Source organism: Calypte anna, chromosome 9 (assembly GCF_003957555.1).
Source record: "Calypte anna isolate BGI_N300 chromosome 9, bCalAnn1_v1.p, whole genome shotgun sequence".
Classification (NCBI taxonomy): Eukaryota; Metazoa; Chordata; class Aves; order Apodiformes; family Trochilidae; genus Calypte; species Calypte anna.
In genome coordinates this window covers 25,388,816-25,409,956 of record NC_044255.1, presented here as the reverse complement: position 1 = coordinate 25,409,956, position 21,141 = coordinate 25,388,816, and the positions used below count along the sequence as shown (strand labels likewise).

Genomic DNA, 21,141 nt, shown 5'->3' with positions numbered 1-21,141 from the left:
GGCTCTGCGGTGGCTGCGGCCGTGGTGCCCGGAGCACGGCAGCTCCTTGGCTGGGAAGGAGGGACCGGTCACCTCTGTGCGGAGCAAACCGAGTGACCCCGCCGAGCGCAGCATCAGCTCCATGGCGGCCCTGCTGCGGCTGAGTCATCACCTCAGCCTGGCAAGGATTGGAGCTCTCAGACCCTAAGAATTTCACTCTCTCTTTATTAATTTTAAATTGATTAAAATGAATCTTTAACATACCATGAGAGACTTGCCTAAAGAAATGGTTATAAAAAAAAGAAGACAATAGACTGTGGGAGATAACTGTGTGCTTAACAATCTGCCTCATACAGGTGTGAACACCCATTGCAGCTTGGAGGAGTCTCATGTCAGCTATTCCATCCTGGTGGATTTAGCAAGGACAGGATCAGTCAATCGTCATTATTAGAAAAGTGAGAATTGTCCTTGCTTATAGCCAGTGCAGGCCCACTGGTGTCCTCATCCATGGCAGGATGGTGTTGCAGGCTTCTGCTGTCAGCTATGAGGCCTTGTCCAAAAGTCAGGATCTCCTGGGGAGCAGCATCCCTGCAGGAGCAATGTGTTCTCTCCCAGCATCACCCAGTGCCTGATGAATCTCCAAATATGGTCCAGAGACTCCCTGGAGTAGCCTGTGGGGCACCTTCTACCAGAACAGGCTGTCGTGTCCTCTGCTCAGCCTCCATGTAAGGGTGCCACAGTGAGTGTAGGCAGTAACAGATGGGTGGAAGATCCTTTTCCCCACCCTCAAAGGGCCTTTATAAATGTACTTTTCCTCTGAGCCATTTTTGCTTGCTGTTCTTGTCCCTGCTTCACCAGGTGGAAGATGCGAAGCAAGAGTATTCTGGTCCCTTATGATGCCCATCTGCTCCAGTGTGACTGTACTAGTCAAGGTTATGTAGATATTTAAAGCTATCTCCTCTTTCAAGGATGGAGAGGTGGGTGCAGTGTACCCTCCAACCAGCAGCCTGGGACTCCTGTGGACCCACCTCAGCCAAGAACACCAGAAGGCCTTCCATGTGTGGTGAACTCCAGAGATGTAGAAACCCTCCACTTGGATGCTACAGAAACAGTGTCAGAGCCCTCTCCATGTGGACAGTCCTCCCTAAAAGATCATCCAGAGGGCTCCATCCCTCAGTATCCCACCTGCTGCACTGGAAGAGGAAGGTGGGCAGTGACGTCGCCTCCATGGTGCTGCACTCTGAGGAAGCAGTGCTGGGGCTGGCACTAATTTGGCAGTAGGAATTGTTCTCCATTCTGATAAAGGCCAGGGCTAGGTCAGACAGCATAAACAGTAGATTAATTGATAAAGCCTTTTGTCCTGTGAACAAATTAAAAAAAAAAAAAAAAAAAAAAGGCAGGTAGAAAGCTCTGTGACACTCCAGAGAAGACTGCAGGATGCTGAGGGGAGTGAAGGAGCAGAAAATGGAGTTCACCTGGAGATAATGAAGCATCAGGTTTTGTCAGACCCTTTTATGTCTATCTAAAAAAAGAGACCTGCTATTTCAGTGAGACTAGAGTAAAAAATCTAGAAAAAAAAACAAACCAGAAAACCTGTGCAAAAACACTGTGACACCTGCTATTGATTGAAGTAATGGAGCATGCAGAGTTCTAAGAAATTGCATTTTTATTGCATCTTTGGTCTGCTTTAAAAATCCCTCTAAAAGATAGAGTGAAATTGCTCATATGCTGTTCACCTATCTGTCTCTTCTCATCTCCAGGTCTCCAAAGCTGAACTGCTCTAAATTCACATGCCAAAGCAGAGTCTGGTTTTTATGACTGTGTCCTGCCCTCAGCTGTCCCTCTTGCTGTAAAACAGATACCGCTGTGGAAGAGCTGGGCTGATGAGAGACACATAGGTCCAGTTTTCCTGCTTGACTGGAGAAGCCCATCTCCTTTCCTCGTCCTCTGATTCCAGGTAGGATTGGTTCATTCTTAGGATGTCCCACAGTCAGCAGCAGACCTTTGCTGGGTGGGTCACCATTTGCTTGGTGGGTCACCACTTCTGTGAAATGTTCTCTTTGGCTTCACCTCAGAGACCTAAGAAAGGTGGCAAAGGACTGGTTTTGGATGGTTTGCACACTGATGCTTTATCTGAGACTGGCTTATGTTTAGCTTTTAATGTGTTTTAATTTTTTTGTGACCATGGTGCTTTCCAGATTTATAAATAACACTTATTCCTTTCTGTGTTTAAACAGACTCTAATTTAGTGCTTTATTCAAATCAGGAAATTACTAAGGAGGATAAGAATCACACTGGTTTACAGAATATTCTTGCCTTATTCATTCTCTCCATTGCAGTTTCAGTTTTACTGGTAGCACACCATAATGTACTAGTTACTTTACAGTAGCATATTTCTGTACAGTCATGAAATTAGTGATATGAGCCTTACTGAAGCACTTGCTGTTTACTCTTTGCTGAGTAATATGCACATTAATTACATACATATTAGAATGGCTTGAAAATATATTTAGACTCAGATAGAGGATGAAAGTATTTTAGACTTGCTTGTTCTTCATGTAGTTAAAAATAGTGTCATTTAAGACCTGGTCCTAAAGAAGTACATGAAATCAGTGTGACTATTTGTGGATGGAAGGTTCTGGCTATGTGAAATTCTTTCAGTCTCTGTAGGGCCAGACCTTAGCCAGCCAATCATTAAAGAGCAGATTCCAGTGCTTTGAGTACAAGGTTGTCTGGTTCCTTCTAGTTAAAAGGTAGCTAACAAGATTGCCTTTTCTGTCCCATATGAGCTGCCACAAAGTAGCTCTGCTGCTGTTAATGATGAGCATGGGTGTAAAGGTTGGAGAAGTGCTGGAAACATGACTGACAAAACAAAATACTGACAGATTCACTAGGCAAACAGACTTGAAAATAGAGAAAATATTTTTTCTTTATCACTCCACTGTGCTATTTGTAGTGGTAGTAGACACAACATTTGTGGAAGGAAATGTGACAGATCTATTCAGCTGACAATACCAAATTTCTCTGTACTGATACCATGTCTTGCCAACAACTCCTCTCCCATGGTGAAAGTTGTGTGTAGTTAACCAACAGGACAACTACCTGTCTTCATTCTGCATTTCCATTTTTTTCAGCCAGAGATAAGACATGCCCAGCTATGCCAAGAATTAAAACAACCAAACGTGTTCATTCTTGTTTAGTGAAAATGCTGCCTGATATTCTCAGAGCAAAACAGTAACAGTCTTTGTATTGTCACAGGTTCTGCTATTTAGTGGTAATAACTCAAGCATCAAAAAACCCACAACAAAACAAACAGAAGCAGCCCAAGGAAGATATTCTTCCTAGCAAGTGCCTTCCCTTAATCACTACTTTGCTGTGCTTAGCTCCAGGCTAAGAATACTGCTGAAAGAAGAGTGATTCACCCCAGCAGCTTGCCCCCTGGGGTTTGGTTTCCCTGTTCACCCTGGTACAGTGGCTGGCCATAAACATGCATGATCAATGCTTTCTTGCAGCCCCCACACGCCTGGCAAAAGCAAGGATTGGCTGGATGGACAGAATCTGAGGGACTTTGCCCTTCAAAATTCAGCATATGTGAAGAGATCACATCAAGAAACTGAGCTGCATTTTCATTTTCTGTGAGACTTTTCTGGAGGAGTGGACGTCGCCTCGTGGGGAGGCTGAAACAGTGCCAGGTAAGTGCCACTCCTGTGCTCCTGGCAGCAGGGGCAGGCACAGGAGACCCAAGGTCCAGGAGCTCCTCACACAACTCTTGGGTCACCCACCAGCCCTTTTGTTGAGTCAGGCTCCTCACTGCCAAGGGTAGAGTCACACTCCCATCCTATCACACAGGGTGGACAAGGGTGGAGGTGGGCAAGGGTGAAAGGATGCTCAGTAATGTGAAAAAGCTGACTTAATGTCATCGTGAAGGGGACTGGAGGGTGGCCTTTGCTTTAGATAAACAGGTATCAACAGCTGAGTGGATCAACTGGTGGTGTAAATATCTCCCTGAGTTAGCCAGCCTGGCATGGGGGGGATTATGTGGCTCAGTCTAGCCTGGGGTAAAAAATCTGAACAACTAGCAGAAGAATTTTGAAGGCAGCAATGGGCTGCAGCTGCCATCAACATACATATTCCCTCCCAGTGACAGGAACACCCAGTGATATGCTGATGAGACCAGTAATGGGAATCACACAGTGGTGTGGTGACCGAATTGTGCATTGCAATTCCTAACTCACATTTGTATTGTGTTTTAAGTCACCCCTTCCCCTCTGAGGCCCTTGTGCCCATCACCAGGAGCAAAAACTCACCTGCAGGTACCAAATGTCTGTGTGCACCTGAATTTAATTGATGCAAAGGAGCTGAATTTGAAATGCAGTAGAGAACCAAACGGCCAGCTGGAGGATTTCCTGTAAGAGAAAGGAAAAGCCTGGGGAGGCAGCAGACAGAAACTGTGCTGAGCTGTGATGCATTCCTTCTGGCTGTGCATAATGTATCTGGAAGGAGGGGAATGGCTTGGTTTGGTCGTTTGGTCTAGTGAACTCTTCTAGTTAACATTCTTCTCATCAAGCATTTGACATGTTTGAGGGATTTACATTTTTATATGTTTGTTTTAAAAAGATACATGTATGTGGGAGGAGGTTGATTAAGTATTCAGTATAAAGGTCCCAGGAGCCCTGTGCTTCCATCTCTGAGCACAAAGAGAAATAACTGAAGATAGAGAATAACTTGTCAGGGTTACACTCTAGTAAATGACTTAGAACTGTGTGAGTTGTATTTGATTTGAGATTTGATTTTGTTAGTGAGCGACAGTGCTGCAGGTTTGGGATTAGAATGAGCAGGGAGCATTGCTCTAGAATGAGCAGGGAGGCAAACACTGTCCCACCTTGTCCAGCCTGGCCTTGTCTCCCTGGCTTGGTCAGCTCTGGCTCCCTCACAGCAGTGGGCATGGCAGGTGGCACTCAAATCCATCAAACACATCCACACCATAAAACACATTCGACTGTTGCACAGACTTTGAGTTTCCAGTGTTTTCTTTACCAGGCATTAACAAAAAAGCTTAAGTCAAGTAGAGGCATGTTTAATTAAGTGCTTGTCTTTCAGTTTCAGTCTTGTCATACCTCTTAATTTTAACAAAGGCTGAGTCATTTCCATCCAGCTTTAAAATCAGGGTATGGAGCAAGGTCTTGTTCTGGTATGTTTGGGAAGTAGAACAATTTTTTTTCTCTCTTAGTCAGATCTTGCCTGCCAAGCTTTTATCACTCTCTGCTCTTAGATATAAAAATAACATATCTGGGGATGATTTGCAGAGTTAGTTTTATTGCTGTAAGCAAAACTGAAACGTGAAGTATGCTACCTTGCATCATGTGGATTGATTTATAAAAATAAATTTAAAAATTAGTCCCAATGAAATATTTAACTTTGTTTTGACATGATTTCTTGGGGAAGAATTTGCATGGTGTAGCAGTAGTTAAACAAAATACAGAAAGCAAGTTCTGTCTATCTGTGGCCTCTCAATTCCTCTTCAGCCTGCCTGTCAAACCCTCTCCTAAGGTTGCAGTTGTTAATGTTTTTATGCTTAAGGTACTGTAATGCTCCCTGGTTTTGTTCTTGAAAACAGCTGATTTTGTTGCAAATCCAAAGTCTTCAAATGGAGACTTTTGCTGTGGAAAATACAGGTGGAGCAGCTGTAGTCTGGCAATGCTGTAAACTAATGGAAACTGTTGTCATACGAAGCCTTGGCAGTAGGTAGAGCTGTTCTAAATGTCCTACCTTCAAGTACACATCCCTGTGCTACAGGGAGGGGAAGCAGAGGACACCAGGGGAATGCCACAACACACCTGTGACTGTGATGCAACTAGAATATTGCACTCCTGTGTGTGGCTTAGGAAGGGCATGGCAAAGCTAGAAAAAATACTGAAAATGGGACAAATCCTAGACTGCAGGACTCAACAAGCTTGCTCTGTTTATATACAAAATCTGGTTATGAATCTGTGCTGATCTACATTTGCATTCTCAGGTTGGTCTCTTCACATGAATTTGAATTGTAAAGGAGTGACTGGTTTCAGGTTTTTAAATTTATTTATTTTTGCTTTGAGTTCATCTGAACCTGCATCTCAGCAACAGCTTGGGCCTTCAGACAATGTGGGCTGTAGCAGAAGCAAATACACAGGTGTCATCCTCCCTGTGCAGTTTCCCTCTGGGTGCACACGAGGCAGGGAGCTGTTCTGCTGCACTGGCCAGGGGCGTGGATGGAAGCTGTGGGACGAGGCTCTGCTGCCTATTTTTAATGTTTCTTCCAGGCTGGCACAGATTTCACCTCCCAATGTTAAGTGTGAGTATTGGCCTGCAACATGAAGTGGTACCTGGTGAGGACTTGCTTTATTTATACTGTCAAGCAGGTATTAAAGATCTCTGCTCATGCTCCAGTACGAGTCAGTTTGCACAACCAAGAAACCTCTGGTTCACTCAGCTGATCTTGGTGAGATTCTGGCATAGTCCTTGCTTACAGAGACAGGCTAGCAATTGTTAGCCACATTAATGGAATTACATGTCTTTTAAATGGGAAAGATAACTTGATTTAGTTGCCTTTGTTTATTTTCTACCAATTTACTGGTCTGCTATGTGAAAGTAAAGCATCTTACAATGGCAAAGAGATCCAATTCAGTATGGAGATTTTGTTTGGTTTGTATGTAAGTCACTATCTGTTATCTACTAAAAAAGTTGGTTGAAAAAATGCTAGAAATATTATGTATGATTCTGTTTTTTCCACACTTAAAATGGTATATAAGCAAAAACAACAAAAGACAACCACAGCATACTTTTTATTGCCTTACAGGGAGTCACACCAGAACTAAAGTCTGTAGCATGAAGGGAAGTAATTCTGTGCCTCTCTGAGGCTTCTTCATTGCCCAAGACGTTACCATAAATACGAAGAAAACTCCACACATTCACAAGGGAGAGTAAGGTACCTGACCTGGCACTTGTTGTGCATGAGTTCTGTCTCTCAGATCCACAGGAGGACCTTCCAGCTCCCTGCATGCTGTCTCTGTGCTCTTTTCCTGTTTCAAGCCCCATCCAAAGTCCAAAGGGAGAGCATAAGTCTCCCTTGACTTTGTCAGCTCTTTGGCCTGGTGCTCAGCCTGCCAGCAAGGCTGCAGTGGTGATCTCCAGTGCTTATTTGTGTTTCCTGAGGCTGAAGGTCTCCACCAAAGACCACACACTGAACAAATGCAAAGCAGGAGACAAATGCAGGCAGGTGTGGGAGAAGATGTTTGTGTGCTGTCTGTCTGGTTGCTGGCTGAGAACTAGGCCAGGATGATCAGTCCCCTCTTTCAGTAGCTATATCATCTGGCCATGCCTTTCAGTCATTCAGAAGCAGGTGTCAGCCACTGAAACAGGCTGTGTCCCATTGCCAGTTCCCTAAAAGCTGCCACCTGCAAAAGCTGGTTTTCTATTTGTAGCCATGGGTTTATTTGCTGATTTTAAAAACCTTGCACAAATGGATCTCCACCCAGCTAGGCACACACAGGCTAATTTAATTTCTGTCACTAGCAACTGTTGCCCTATTGCATCCCATATTGTGCACAGGGTACTCCAGATTTCTTGCAAAATGAGGTGATGGAGTGTCTAACGTCACCTGTCAGGTGCCTTCTAAAGGACAAGGTGAGGCTGAGTGTAACAGACTGAAGAGCATATGTTAGTCTGAATTTGTCCATGGCTTCAGTGCCACAATAGAAATGCTGTGATCAGAAGCATCATTTCCAATATTGAAGATAAAATTATTATGATAAATGCAGGCTAAAATAAAGAAACACTTGAAAAAAAAAAAGACTGAGAAGCACATGAAGCTGGATCCTGTGAATAGTGGGTGTCAGGGCTGGACTTCAAGGAGGTGGTCCCTTTTTTTCAACCTACTTATCTAGATTTGGCTTCTAGATAATTCAACTGACTTTTTTTCTTTTTTGGTGTACTTCAGAATTTGAAAGTTCTGAGCTTTTAAAAGGAATTCACCATTTGCAGTGGAACTGATAAAAACAGAGGCATTAGCTGTAATGAAGGTAGTATCTGGCAAGGCAATGGTTTTCTGGTTTCTGGCTTCATTTGGGGTATTTTTAAGGTATTTGGTTTCTGTTTTGCTGTGCAGAAGCAGTTTATACTAGCACATTAAATTCATCAGTCTTGAGATCAGATTTCTTTTCCTACCTGCCTCATCCACTGAGCTTCTTTGAAGATTGCAAAGCCTTCCTACAGAATAAAGATTGTCCCTGGGGGATAGCAAAAGAAATATTGTTATGATGCTTTCTTCTGCCAAGACTCTAATCGGCTAGACTAATAGTACCTAGGCAATCCTGAAAGCTGTTCACCCCTTTTCCTGTTTTAATTTGCTGCTGCTGGCATTCCATTGTCTCTTCCAGCACTTTGTCCTTCCTGCAGAAAATTCAACATACATATTTTTCCACAAAACTACCCTGTTATTCTTGATCTATACTCGGAAGAAGTGAACACCACTGTCTGCTTCAAAAGGATCTTTTGTGCCCACCCTCAGCTTTTTCATTTTAGACTAAACACATCACATTTTTCCTGTTTCTTGCACAATTGAAAGACAGCTGAGGTTGGAAGGGACCTCTGAAGATCATCTAGTCCAACTCTTCTCTTTACAGCAGGTTGTGCAGAGCCCTGTCAGATATGTTGAGAACCCTTGAGCACAGACACTGCACAGCCTCCCTGGTAACCCACCCCAGTGTTGGCCCAGCATCACCCAGAAGACATTTTCTCTCTCATGAATGGATCTTCCTGTATGGATTGTCCTGTTCACCACTCACTGTTCAGTGCTCCCATCAGTATCCATACACGGATAAAATCACCCCAAGCCTTTCTTCTCAAGCCTGCATGCCCCCAGCTCTCTCAGCCTCTCCCCGGATGCCATGGCCTTCTATCCCTTATCATCTTCGTGGCCCTTCACTGGACTCTCTCCAGTATGTCCAGGTCTCTCTGCTACTCGATGATTTTTAATATTGCCAGATCTTGAGATCACACTATATAAATAAAAAGGTGTTTGGTGACTGAGCAGGGGGGAGAAGTGAGAACTGTGGCTATGAAGGAGCAGAGAGGGGCAAAGAGACACCATGTCTTGTTCTCTGTTCTGTCAGGATTAACATGGCAAATGCAGAGCAAACACAAGTGACTATTAACATTCAAAAGTGGCTGATCTGGTGATTAAGCACCATTTTGTATCCTTGCTTTCTGGAGGGGCTTATTTTCTTGTCTGTAAAATGGGAATGACAGTCTGTAAAATGGGAATGTCCAGAAACCTGACCATACCCTGTGTTAACACTCACAGAGCTGCTTTCGCTCTCTGAAGCTATTTGTCACTCTCCCTTTCTTGGGAATCACAGTATTTCTGTTGGGCAAAGGTACAGCTAACCTAGATGTAAAGGACTGAAAACAGTAAATGTGAGATTGTGTGGGGTGCAGAAGGAGGAGACAGCTTGTCCCAGTAAACCATGAGGTAGTATGTTGAGGTGGAGCTTTGAATCTGGTCTGCAGGATGCAGTCTAGGATCTGCTTTAGCAGTGTCAGTGGTAATCAGTGGTCATGCTTTCTGATGCTGCTAGTATTTTGGAAAAGGGCTTTGGCACAGACTTACTACATTCATGAACCTTTTGTCATCAGATTAGTTAAATGACAAAAAAACCCCAACAACCCAAGAACACAGCAGATTCAGACTCTTGTTTCTCCTCTATGGATACTCCCATTTATTGTGGTGAGGTGGCTTCACTTCAGACAGAGCAGTCCTGCAGAGCCTTTCCCCGGGCTCAGCCCTGCCTCCCTGCCTTGCCCACTCCAGGCTGCAGTAGAACCTTATTCTGGTAATTTCTGGGCATTTTCTACTTGTATTCGCTGCTTTGGAAGCCTCAGGAGAGGAAATGTGAAGGTTTCTGATGTTCATAAGGTCTGTCTATGTTTTTTTGTTCTTTTATTTTTTTTCCAACCTACTTCTTCCACAAGCTATCCAGTAGTCCTCTATCAGTTCTGTGCAACCTCTGGTTTTACAGAGGATTACTTTTGTGTTTCCTGCCATTTTCTGCATTCTTTTATGCTCCAGTTATACTCATCTCCTCCTATCTGCCCTCTCCACCTCTCTGTCTGAGTGCTGGGCTCTGGTGTGTGGGTGGCAATGGAGCAGGTGGGGTGTCCAGCAGAGCAGGGTGGATGTTTCTCACCTGAGCCAGCCTTGGGTAGCAGCCACAGCAAGCAAACAGTTTCCAGGTTTGGTCTGCAGTGTGTTCTGACACTGAAGCATGGGTGCTTTTGGGTACGCTGTGCACACTGGAGCCACCTCTTGTGGAAATCCTGCACACACTGACGACTCTCTGAGGTCTCAGCAAGCTGGGCTCTGGCTTTGGGCAGCAGCTGAAGGAATCCTGTGCAGCTGGGCAGAAACTGGGAGTGAGCAGGACTGCCAGTGCCTGTTCAGTGTGTGAGTGGGACAGAGCAGGCTGGGCCATTGTGACTGTCCCCTCTGCTCCTGCAGCTGTGCTTAGGAAACCTCTGGGGACTTGTGTGAACTGAGGACCTTCCCGGTCTCGGTGTACAGCTGGTGCTTCCTTCCTGGGGCTGTTTCAGGTCTGTAGGTGGTGGCAGGTTGACGCAGGGTGTGCTGGGTGGAATGACGTGGTGTCTGGCATGGCCAAGACAGTTTCAGTGAAACTCCTGTTGATGAGACACTTGGCTGACATCTCAGCACTCCACGGGCTGGTGTGGGCAAGGGCTGTATCACACCGGTGTGCTGCTCATCGAGACACTGCCCAGGGATCAGTGCAGCATCAGGTGTGACTGGGAATTTCTCTCCACCACGGTTGGGTTGCACCCTGTGCTGTTACCAGGCAGAGCTTGTCTAAGGAAATCACTGGCATGCATCACCAGATCCAGTGACATGGGCTAGCTTGAACCATGGGAGTATTCTGCTGTCACCATCTGCACACCAACACGGCACTTGGTGCCCTATTTCCAGGCACAGGGATGCTGTGAGGAGGAATCCAGCCAGGTGTATCAGAGACACCTTCCTCCACAGCATCCAGACACCTCACAGGCGTTCAGTTAGAGTAATGTCTGCCTCATCAAACACCCAGGGGGACCAAATAATTGTAAGGGCATTCTGCTCTTTTTTAACACTTCATTTATCTGTACCAGTTGGGTGAGAGCCTTTGTTCCAAACACCATCCAAACTGCCTTTGAAATCAGAAATGTGACTGTTCAGATGCACAGTGTTACTTCCTTTCTTTTTCACATAGTCTAATTCTTTTTCTCCCCTTCTTCTTAAAGCCAGCAGCCTCTGGGGTGTTTTGCAGTACTACTGATGTTTAACATGAAGAGGCTGAGGAGCTGGTGTGTGCAATCATGAAGTCATTTTCACAAGGTCACGCGGCAAATCGTTGGCAACGCCAAGAATAGCACCCCAAGTCTCTTGGCTCTCTCTAGCCCACCCTGAACACTACAGCCTGCCTTTTTCCCTGTGAACATGATCTGATTCATAATGCAGTAGTTCTGCTGTAAGGCTGGCTACCTCTCTGCAAGCTGTCTCTGCTGCTGCAGAGGAAAGCAGCCAGGCTGAGGCAGCAACAGAGATTGCACACGTCTGTAGCAAAAAGTCTAAACCCCAGAAATGGTATTTAGCTGCTTATCTTATATCAGATAAGCTCATAAAATGTACTGACTGGTTAAAAATAGGTTTTCAAGTTCTTGGCAAACATCTCTGACTTTTATATTCTTTGTTTTTTTGCTGCAGTACAAAAATATCATTTCAGTGGTTCTACTTCATACTGGCTTTTTCTGGTCTTTCTGGAAATGTACCAAATTATTGATGGGTGTTTTTTGCTTTCAATTGTGCTCTTTAGTGCTAAACCTATTCCTGATATTTGCCTGCAGTATGTTTAGGCTATGTTTAGGGAAATGCAAATATAAGTGGTTATTCAGTGCCTTTGGCACTCTGAACAGAATGTACCGAGTGCCTGGGGCTTGTCACAAAGCCTCAGCCTCCAGCCCTGGCAAAGCCTGTGTAGTCAATAGCTAAAATAAGAGGACTACCTGGTCTTGACACAGGGAGCTCAGAGGATCTGGGATGATCACAAGTTATGAACCTGAACCCTGTTTTTGTCCTGTGAATTGGGTAAATAAGGAGACTCTCACCTGTCTACCAGCAGCTCTGGATGCTGCACGTGCCTGTGCTGTGGCCAGGTTGGGTTAATTTTGTGGTCTGTGGATCCTTTTGCAGCGCGTAGTTTGCTGGTGAAGTTCTTGCCTCAGCTCAGTGTGTTCCTGAATCATAATGGAGGCTTTGCTTCTACAAACACCACAGTCGTTGGAAGTGAGCTGAAACAGCACAAAGTTGCTGCCTGCTGCGTGGCCCTTGGCAGCAGCTTGAGATTTTTACAGTTGTTTGCCTTGTTACTAAACCTATTTTAAGCTCTGATGGAATAAGGATGGCATTTGATCACAGCACTGGGCACAACTGTTTGGCTTTTATAACCCATGTTTTAAACCAGAGGCTTTTTCCATATATGCTTGTGTCTTCAAATGACTTTAATCTGGTGGCTTTAGACTTTTGTGCTCTTATGCTGGCTTTTGCCATTGCCTCTTACAAGAGAGTTCCTGACCTGCACTGTGATGGGTGTTGTTTATCCAGGAGAGAACCCCTTGAAGGAAGGAGCAAAGTGATGGTTCAGGGACTCAGACTGAACATAGACCTAACCTCCATCCTTGCTCTGGTTCTCATGAGGGGAGTTAGGGATGGCTTTGTACCTGCCTTTTTATTGGATTTTCTTTATAATCTCTACATGTGTGCCGTGTCTTCTTATCTTCAGTTTATTGGGTAGGTGTCAGACTGTAAAGACTTTAATATCTAGCACTACAAGATAAATCTCTCCCCTCATGGAAATGATGAGCAGCTCATGCTGGGTCTATGTTCATCTACCTTTGGTGTGCTGTCTGCCACGTAAAATACTCTTGAAACTGGTGTTCTGCTTTTTGCCCACAGGACTGAGACTTTTGAGAGCAGCTTGTCCTGCAGCTCTGGTCCCTCAGCTGGTGTATTAATTGCATTTATGGTTAGCAGTGAACTTTAGTCTCGTGTCATTTGCTTTATTACTGTGCAGAGCAAGGCAGAAGGCTTGTTTCTTCTTGCAATTGAATGTAGCCAGGAGATGAATGTTTGCCATCTGGGAAGAAAACCAGAACTGGCAGTAACATGAAGTCAGGGCTGGAGGAAAGAAAAAAGAAACACTTGGTTGAGAGGGCCAGGGTATGGAGCCAAGGAGAGGCAGATAGGGAGATATCTGCCATGGTTATCTCTCATCTCCTTACTTAATAACCTAAGAAACTCCGGAAGGTAAATTGCCAAAGCTGCTGCTTTACTTGTTTCACAGCTGTGTCTGGGTGGTAAGGAAAACCATGGGTCCTCAGAGCTGCTTTATCCCATATAAGTGTTTTTCAAGGCCCACGCTGATGGTGGATACCCATAAAACCAGCACACATTTACTGTGATTTGAAGTTAGATTTCTACCCATATATTGCCCTGCTTTCATGTTTTGATGACCAAATTATTATAAAAGCTCAGCCTTTTGATTTCATGTTTTCAAGCTGTGCACTGTGTTCACATACATAAATACCTGATCCTTGTCACACCCTGGGACTGAGGATGGAGACCTCACCATAGCCTCTAAAATCAGGAGCTCAGTTAAGGGACTGCTGGGTTATTGTGCATGTTGGTGCTTGGTGTGTGAAAGAAAGAAAATCACATTCTACATGAAGTAAATTACAGCTGCTGAAACCTCTGTGCTATATATACTGTATGTTGGAAAGAAATGTGGAACAGTGGGTTTGTTACAGTAAACTACAGTTTGTGCTGCTGGGGCTTAGGGACAGCTCGTTACAGGAATGCTGCTTCCCCCAGAAAACCTCTTGCAGTGAAGAGACAAAAGCTGTAGCAATTTGGCCAAACACAGGTACCTGACACCCCAAAAGCCACGTATGCAGACAGAACTGTTTGAGGCAGCTTTTAATGAGAAATATAAAGAATGTGATTATTGAAAAATGTAACTAAGTCATTGTCTAAATATACAGTACAGCAAATGAACCAAAAGCTAACACAAAAACACAAGTTCAAGCCATTTGTGGGAAGGGAAGCGGCCTTCACTGCCACCTTCTTGTTAGTATTCCCAGTATTATCCAGGGCTGAGTGTGCATCACGCACCCAGGAAAAACTGGAATATTTCAGTTCTTAATGAAGACTTGTTAAGCTGGAGCACGAACTGCTGGGGTTTGGGGCAGAGGAGCAGGTCACTGACTGTGGTGGCACTGCTGGGTCCTGCTGGCACCATGGCTGGAGGGACGAGGAGGATCTCCAGAGGAGATCTGCCCATGCAGGTCAGGGTGCTGGCAGCATGCTCTGTCTTGGAGCTGTCTGTGCCCTCCTGGCCTTTAAGGTATTCTTATTAACATTATGAAGTCATAACTTTTATTTGAGGTTTCTGAAGTGCCATAGGAACCTCCCAACAGGTGTACTTTTCAAGCTGTTATGTTTTTGTTCCCTTATCTTGTAATTTCCAAAATTGTGTCCTGTAAAAACATTTTTTTACAAAGCTTTTGAGCATATTTTCTGCTGCTTCCTGGGGGAGTCCCTGATCCAAGCTCTGGTTTGGTATGAACCCATGAGAAGCTGAAAGAGAAACTGATTGCTCTCTGCATCTTGCCTCCATTTTTCCTCTTGTGATAAGGGCCATAAAGCAGAAAAGTAATTGGAAAATGGTAGTTTTAAGCCAGTGCTGTACGTGAATTTGAGAGAGCTGTTTGCCCTTCCTCCTCCTTGCCTCTTTACTCCGCTGTTAATGGATTTGGATAGGAAACTCAGAATTTCTGTTGCCTGATGCTGGCTGGCAGCTCCTGTGGGTGCTGTGGCTGGCAGCCCTCGCTGGCCCAGGAGCCCCTGCTCACGTCAGGCTGCCTGTCCTGCTGCACTGGGAAGCCTGGTGTATCCATAGCCTGGAACACAGCAAAGGGAGTACACGAAGAGCAAGGCAGAGGTTGGATTTTTATTGCATTTTGAGCTCTCTCTGTAGATGGCAAAGCAAGTGCTGTGGTTTTCCTTATTTGTGTAGTCCTGATACAGAGAATTGTGACTTGCAAAGAATGGCCCGGGCAGAGAATGTTTGTGCTGGTAATGGGTTGACGTGTTTTCTGTCTTGGAAAAGCTGAACAAGCCAATTCCACATCACCTTTCTTTTCTAAGACTGATGAGTACTGTCAGCATTGCTGCTATTTTAATTCCTGAGCTGCTGCCCTGTGTGGTATAAACACCATTGCTATGTGTGGTCAAGTGTTGCCTTCCCAGGAACAGCAGGGAGGGAGTCAGAGGGCACAAGTCCTCCGTGTGCTCCCTCTGCCTGCCCCCTGCTCTTCACCTTTTGCTGTATCACAGTGCTCAAGGCAAATCAGGGCAGGAGATTGAAGGGACCAAAGGTGTCAGCAGGAGAGTCTAAAGGGACAGGCAATATGGGAGCAGTAGGTAGCAAAGGCCAGGGTACCATGCCCAAAGTCTTTCTGTGGCCACGGTCAGTCCCCTGTATTCCTTGTCCTTCCTAGCTGGTGACAAACGCTGTAGTCAGACCTGTGGGAATCAGACCTCCTGCTTTGGTAAGCTCAAAAGGATGTTAGCAGAAGAATGGTGGTAAACTCCCCTGTTGCAGCTCTGAGCTTTCTGAAACTCTTTTGTCCCAATCAGACGTGATATGAAAGCCTTATAAATAATGCAATACTGATAGGTGAAGTCTCTGTAAGGATGAAATTATCAGCTAAATGGTGCTTATGGAGGCTTTCCATATGTGGAGGACAGCAGCTCTGTGTGTTGGAAGCAGTGAGAGACACAAAATTGTCACACAGTCTCTGTGTTTGTGATCTGACCAGGCCAGGAATCACTGCAACATTAATTAGAAAAATGTGCAGGTTCTTTTTGAGATTATTTTTCCCTTGCTACAGTCACAGGCAAAGGGTATATTATGGGAGCATATACTAACAGTGAAAAGCCTTGGGTCTGTCTTTCTGTCAGAGGGAAGATGCCCTGATTATCCCTTCTGTAGTCATCACCCAACTGATGGTGCATCACCTTGAGCTACCAAATACCCCTTGCAGTTGATGTCAGTGTGTACAGAACCAGACACCGAAGAAACTTGTTGGAGAGCTTCCTTTCACTTCTGTGGGAGCAGGAGCTTCTCCCTGTCACCCTCACTCTTCTGGAGCTGCTCTTCTCTAAGTTGATGAGTCCTTAACATCAGCAGGGTTGCTCTGTCTCCACTCAGTTTCCCCGTTAGTATCCAGCTTGCTCAGTACTGATGTGGACAAAAGCTTCCACAACTTGGTACCTTTGAAAGTCTTTTAAGTGCACGGGCAGATGCTCTGGGAGGAAAAGTGATTGAGTGCTGAAACTGCCAGAGTTGCCTGTGCATGGTATTAGAGCTGGTTCCTCTGCATGTGTCTGTGCTCGTGTGTATCTCCTCTCCAGCACTTTATCTCCCTCTTCTCTTTAGTGCTTTATCTCACTCTTGCTCTTTAGTGCCCATTATCTCATGTCAGCTATCTGCCTTACAGAGTGTAGGACACTATTTAGGAGGAGTGCTGTGAATCAACCTTGTCTGCCATCTCAGAGAGCCACACGTGTGGGTGATGTATGTTTCACTTGAATGTGCCTCCTAGGGCAGCATGGGGTATGCCCCATCTTGCTGGCAGATACAGTAGCAAATCATACAGATACTTCTTGGTTTTCCTGTCTCTGCTTGAGTTGCTTTCTCTCTAGCTGACTGAATGTAAGTATCCTGGCTGCTGTCTGTCTGCAGTTCTGCCATCCTGAGTCGCTTTCCCCTGTCATTCATTAACGGGTGAATACCCTGTGCAAGCCCTATTGATTATCTTCATGACCACCTGCCTGTAAATCATTTTCCATCTCTGGCTGCAAGTAATACCTGTGTGCTTTGCTCCTGACCCTGGTTCTCCTCCCATTTCTCAGCAGCCCTGCTCCACTGCACACAAGGAAATGATGTGGGGATCAGGCTGGAGTGGATGAGGAAGACTCTGCCCCCAGGTGGGTTTTATGCTCTTTGTAGATGCCTGAAGTAATTGGAGAAAGTGGCAGGTGTCCAGAATGTGCAAATGCAAGTGTGGGACAAATGATCAGTTGACCATTTCTTGCTGAAGTAAAGCAGTTGTACTTGAGCAGGCAGTGTGCTGGTGAAGGACCCTTCTGTGCTTCTGTGGCTACAGGAAACTCCTCTGCTCAAACAGGAGCCCGGAGAGCACAGCCCAACCTGATTTTTGTCCCAAGTGGTGCTGTTGTGTGTGACTGTATGGCTGCAGGAGACAAGTGGCTGGCAGGAAGGCAGCAAGCATGTGTTCCTCAAACATGCACTGCCTAGTGGCTGTCTGCCCATCATCCAGGGTATGGCTTGCTCTAGGACACTGGGACCTCCCTCTCTGCTGCAGTAGACACTTCTATTATTAGCTCAGTGGCAGCTTTCCATATGCCAGCCCTCGTGACAGCAGGACTGTTTAACTTTCACTTCTCTGAAGTGTTTAATTTATCAGCTGTTGGCTTCTCTTTATTAAAGACCAAACCTCCAAGTCCCTACCTATATTTTTGCTCTGTTACTGCTGAAGCACAGATCCTGTTGAGCAGACCTCTGTGCCTTCACAGAATCAGAGGCAGGATGAAGTCTGAAATGCAGAAAGTCAGTTGTTATTCAGATAATCAGCAGAAAATCCCTGTCTTCAGAGATGGGCATCCAGTCTCCCTCGTGCTAAATTCTCTTCAGAGAAATGAAAAATCATTTCTGTTAAAAGTGTCCCACCTGCTTGTGTTCCAGTGCCTGACCATGAAGATTTGTGCAGTTGCCAGAGCCTATCTTCAGGTACTGGCACTGCTCTGTGGCTGTGGATAGCTGCTGCTGCCATATAATCACGCAGCAATCCACTGGGGGGTCTCTCTTTAATTATTGAATGCCAGAATAGATGTATATTGAGTTACCTTGCTGGCAAATATCATCTCCAGCATCTCGTATAACTCTACAGTATTCTCAGTTTTCTTACTTGCATAACGTGAAATCTACCTCAAAGTATCTTTAAAAAGTCAAGCTATGTTTTTATATATTGCTTATAGCACAAAGTTTCCAGAGAATAACAAGTTGGACTCTGGCTTTGAAGATAGCCTTCCCTGGCAGTCTGTAGCATGTGATTACTCTTGTTTGAAGTCAAGCCTGCACTTGGATGTGCAGCAGAACAGAGCAGGATGTACCCCCCAAGGGAAAAAAAAACAACAACAAATCACAAAGAGGGCAGCCTAGTTTTGTTCTCACTTCTCTGAGGCATTTAATTTGTCATAAGTATTCTTTCTCCTCTGTCCCACTCTTACATACGTTAGATCTGCAAGCAGTGGTTCAGAAAGTGGCCACAGATCCCTTGACTTTGGTTCCTTTAAATCCTCTGGATAATATAGTCTTGAGTGTTCACAGACGTGATACAGTTTTTATATATGTTCTCTCTAAATGTGGCAAGCAAAACTCGTCATTCCTTATTTTGCAATAATAATAAAATAAAACAAAAGAAGCCCTTTCATTTCCCAAACTGCTGAATTCCATGTCATCCTGGCAACAGTTTACAAAAGAAAGGAAGAATATTACACAATGCAGTGAAGGAAAAGCAATATTATGGTTAATCAAACATTTTTGTCATTTCCAAGTTTGGGAGAATTCCATACTGCTGGATGATGTCACGCAGGCAGCCCTGGAGCCCGAGATCCCTCCTTTGTGACCGGCAGGGATACGTCACATGCAGCAGTGCTGGCAGGTGCTGACAGGGTAATGACAGTGCTGGGATATGCAATACTGCAGACATTAATGGACTCCTGGAGCCAGTGACAGGAGAGCTCCATCTACTGTTGTATGAAGAGAAGGCAAAAATAACTCGAAAGGCCTTCTTCCTAGCAGAAAAGCTGCTGGGCACCATGCACTACTTGTCTTTTGTTATTATTTTTCATCATTTCATTATTCGTGTGGCTTTTAGTGCCCTCCACTTCCAATGGAGTTCCCTGCCTCGGGTGCTGTGCAGGGACATTGCAGGGGACAGTCCCTTCTCAGCCATCACTGAGCAGGCAGTGCAGACAAAGGATTTGAGAACAGAAGCATAGAAATTAAGTGACTACTACATGCACATGCAGGCTGAGGAGCAGAACCAGAAACTGACCCTGATTTCTGGTTCATTTCCCTGTCAGGAGGGGGTTCATTTTCTACAAGGTGTGGAAAGCAGGGATTTCTTGGCGGGCTGCAGGCAATGCTTGCTTTAGAGCTGCAGAAGCTGGGAAAAGCTCCAGCAAGCTCCACAGTTCTTTTTGCAAGCACACTGCAGCTTTTTGCTTGATTTGCCACTGCGGCTATTGCTGCAATTTCTGAATTTACTGAATCTTAGATAGCCAGGGAAGTCTTTCTTGTCTAAGTCTGCTTAGGCATTTATATAGGAACTGGACCCTGCATGAAACCTGTGTCCCTCCTCTACCAATCATAGGAAAAGAATGAGGGGTGCAAGCCCTGAGCTGAGGTCCAGATATGAATTCTGCAAGTAAATTATGTCCTCGAGATTTCAGCTGTAATCCTACTTGCTGATATTCAGATTATGCTTTTTGTAGTGGTCGTGCAAGTTCATAAGTGGGTGTTTTCTACTGATGTTAATCTTTGTAATAGGCTGTATTAAGATCCACTGTTAAAGTGCCCTTTGTGCTGGCCTCAGATATATGATAAATATAGCCATTACTGGCCAGTTTGAATAGCTCCTAAAGGACAATGTGTACAACTTAATTCCAAAAAAAACAAAGACAACTTGTAAAAAGTTCTAGTTTTTCTCTGCAAGTGGTTTGCTAGTAGTGAAAATGCATTGTTTGTCTGTGCTTGCAGGGAACATCAGAAGTGCCTGGATTCCTAAATTTCCACAAAAAAGCTTAACTGATAATTGTTCTGCACTGATGTCAGGAAGAGCTTATACTTATGTTACTTGAGTATGAGAGCTCATCTCGAGTTACATGAAGAGATGTTTCAGATTTGAGTTGAGCATGGCAGAAAAGAGAGAACAGTCTTGTCCCCAGTATTTTTCGTATTTCAGTGTTACCACAAGCTCACATCTCCTAGATAGGCTCTTGGATACCACATCTTCTGTAGATACTTGCAGTCCCTTTTCTGTCCAGGAAAAAAAATAGAATTCATTAGTGATTAATTATTTTTTTAGCTGGAAGTATATTTATTGTGAGATGGAAATGCAAATTCCTTGAGAGGAAAAGGGGGGAATCACTTTTATTCATCCTAGTACTTCTCATGTAGCACTGTGCTGAGTAAAATGTGTGGGTAAATACAACTTTGCAAGTTCTCCTAACTCTAACTAATGTGTTACTAGCACTGGATTTTCCTTTGTGAGAGGACCCATAGCTCTGTAACAACTGTATGTAATGTGCTCATACTAATTAACTCTATTACTTGCTTATCAATAATCTGTAGTTTCAGAGCTTCACAGCTCTTTGCTCAAATGCTTACTTGTCAGAGTTATAACATATGGAGCTGCAAGTCTCCTGGTAAAATTATAACAATTAAACCTGACAGTAACACACTCTGGGAAGTCATCCTCTGCTTTCCAGCTCCTGGGCTCTCGCACAGCTGAGCAGTCCTGGACGGAGTAACTCAAACGTATTCAGCAAGAGGAGCAACAAAAGCATAAAATACTGCTCATGACACAGCTGTCAACAATTAAACTGTGTGAGGCTTTGCTAGTAGAGGTTATGAAGAAGCCCGTGGAAATCTGAAACAGCTTTCAAAAGAAAGCAGTGAAAATGTGTGCCAGAAATGGAGGAATAGATTGCAGATGGCAAATACATGTCTCTGCAGACTGTCAGGGAACAATTTGGTTTGACAAATGTCCGTGATCTGCCATGGAGCTGTGCAGAAGATGAACCATCAGGCAGAGTGGCAGTGTACAGAAATAATTAAGCAAGATTAATCATGCCCAATACTGATTTTTATAGGAGATTCTGCCCATGTATTCAGTGGCCCAGATCCCCTGGACTGTGGGGAGGTGGAGGAC

General features: G+C 44.7%; 1 long non-coding RNA gene across 1 annotated transcript in view; it reads left to right on the top strand.

Moving 5' to 3' along the window:
• The first annotated feature begins 952 nt into the window (after positions 1-952).
• Positions 953-21,141, top strand: part of LOC115598744 — a 50,775-nt gene continuing 30,586 nt past the window's right edge. Inside the window, exons 1-3 of the long non-coding RNA XR_003987883.1 lie at positions 953-1,185; positions 1,740-1,936; positions 3,492-3,671. This is a non-coding gene — a long non-coding RNA (uncharacterized LOC115598744). The remainder of the gene's footprint in view (positions 1,186-1,739; positions 1,937-3,491; positions 3,672-21,141) is intronic.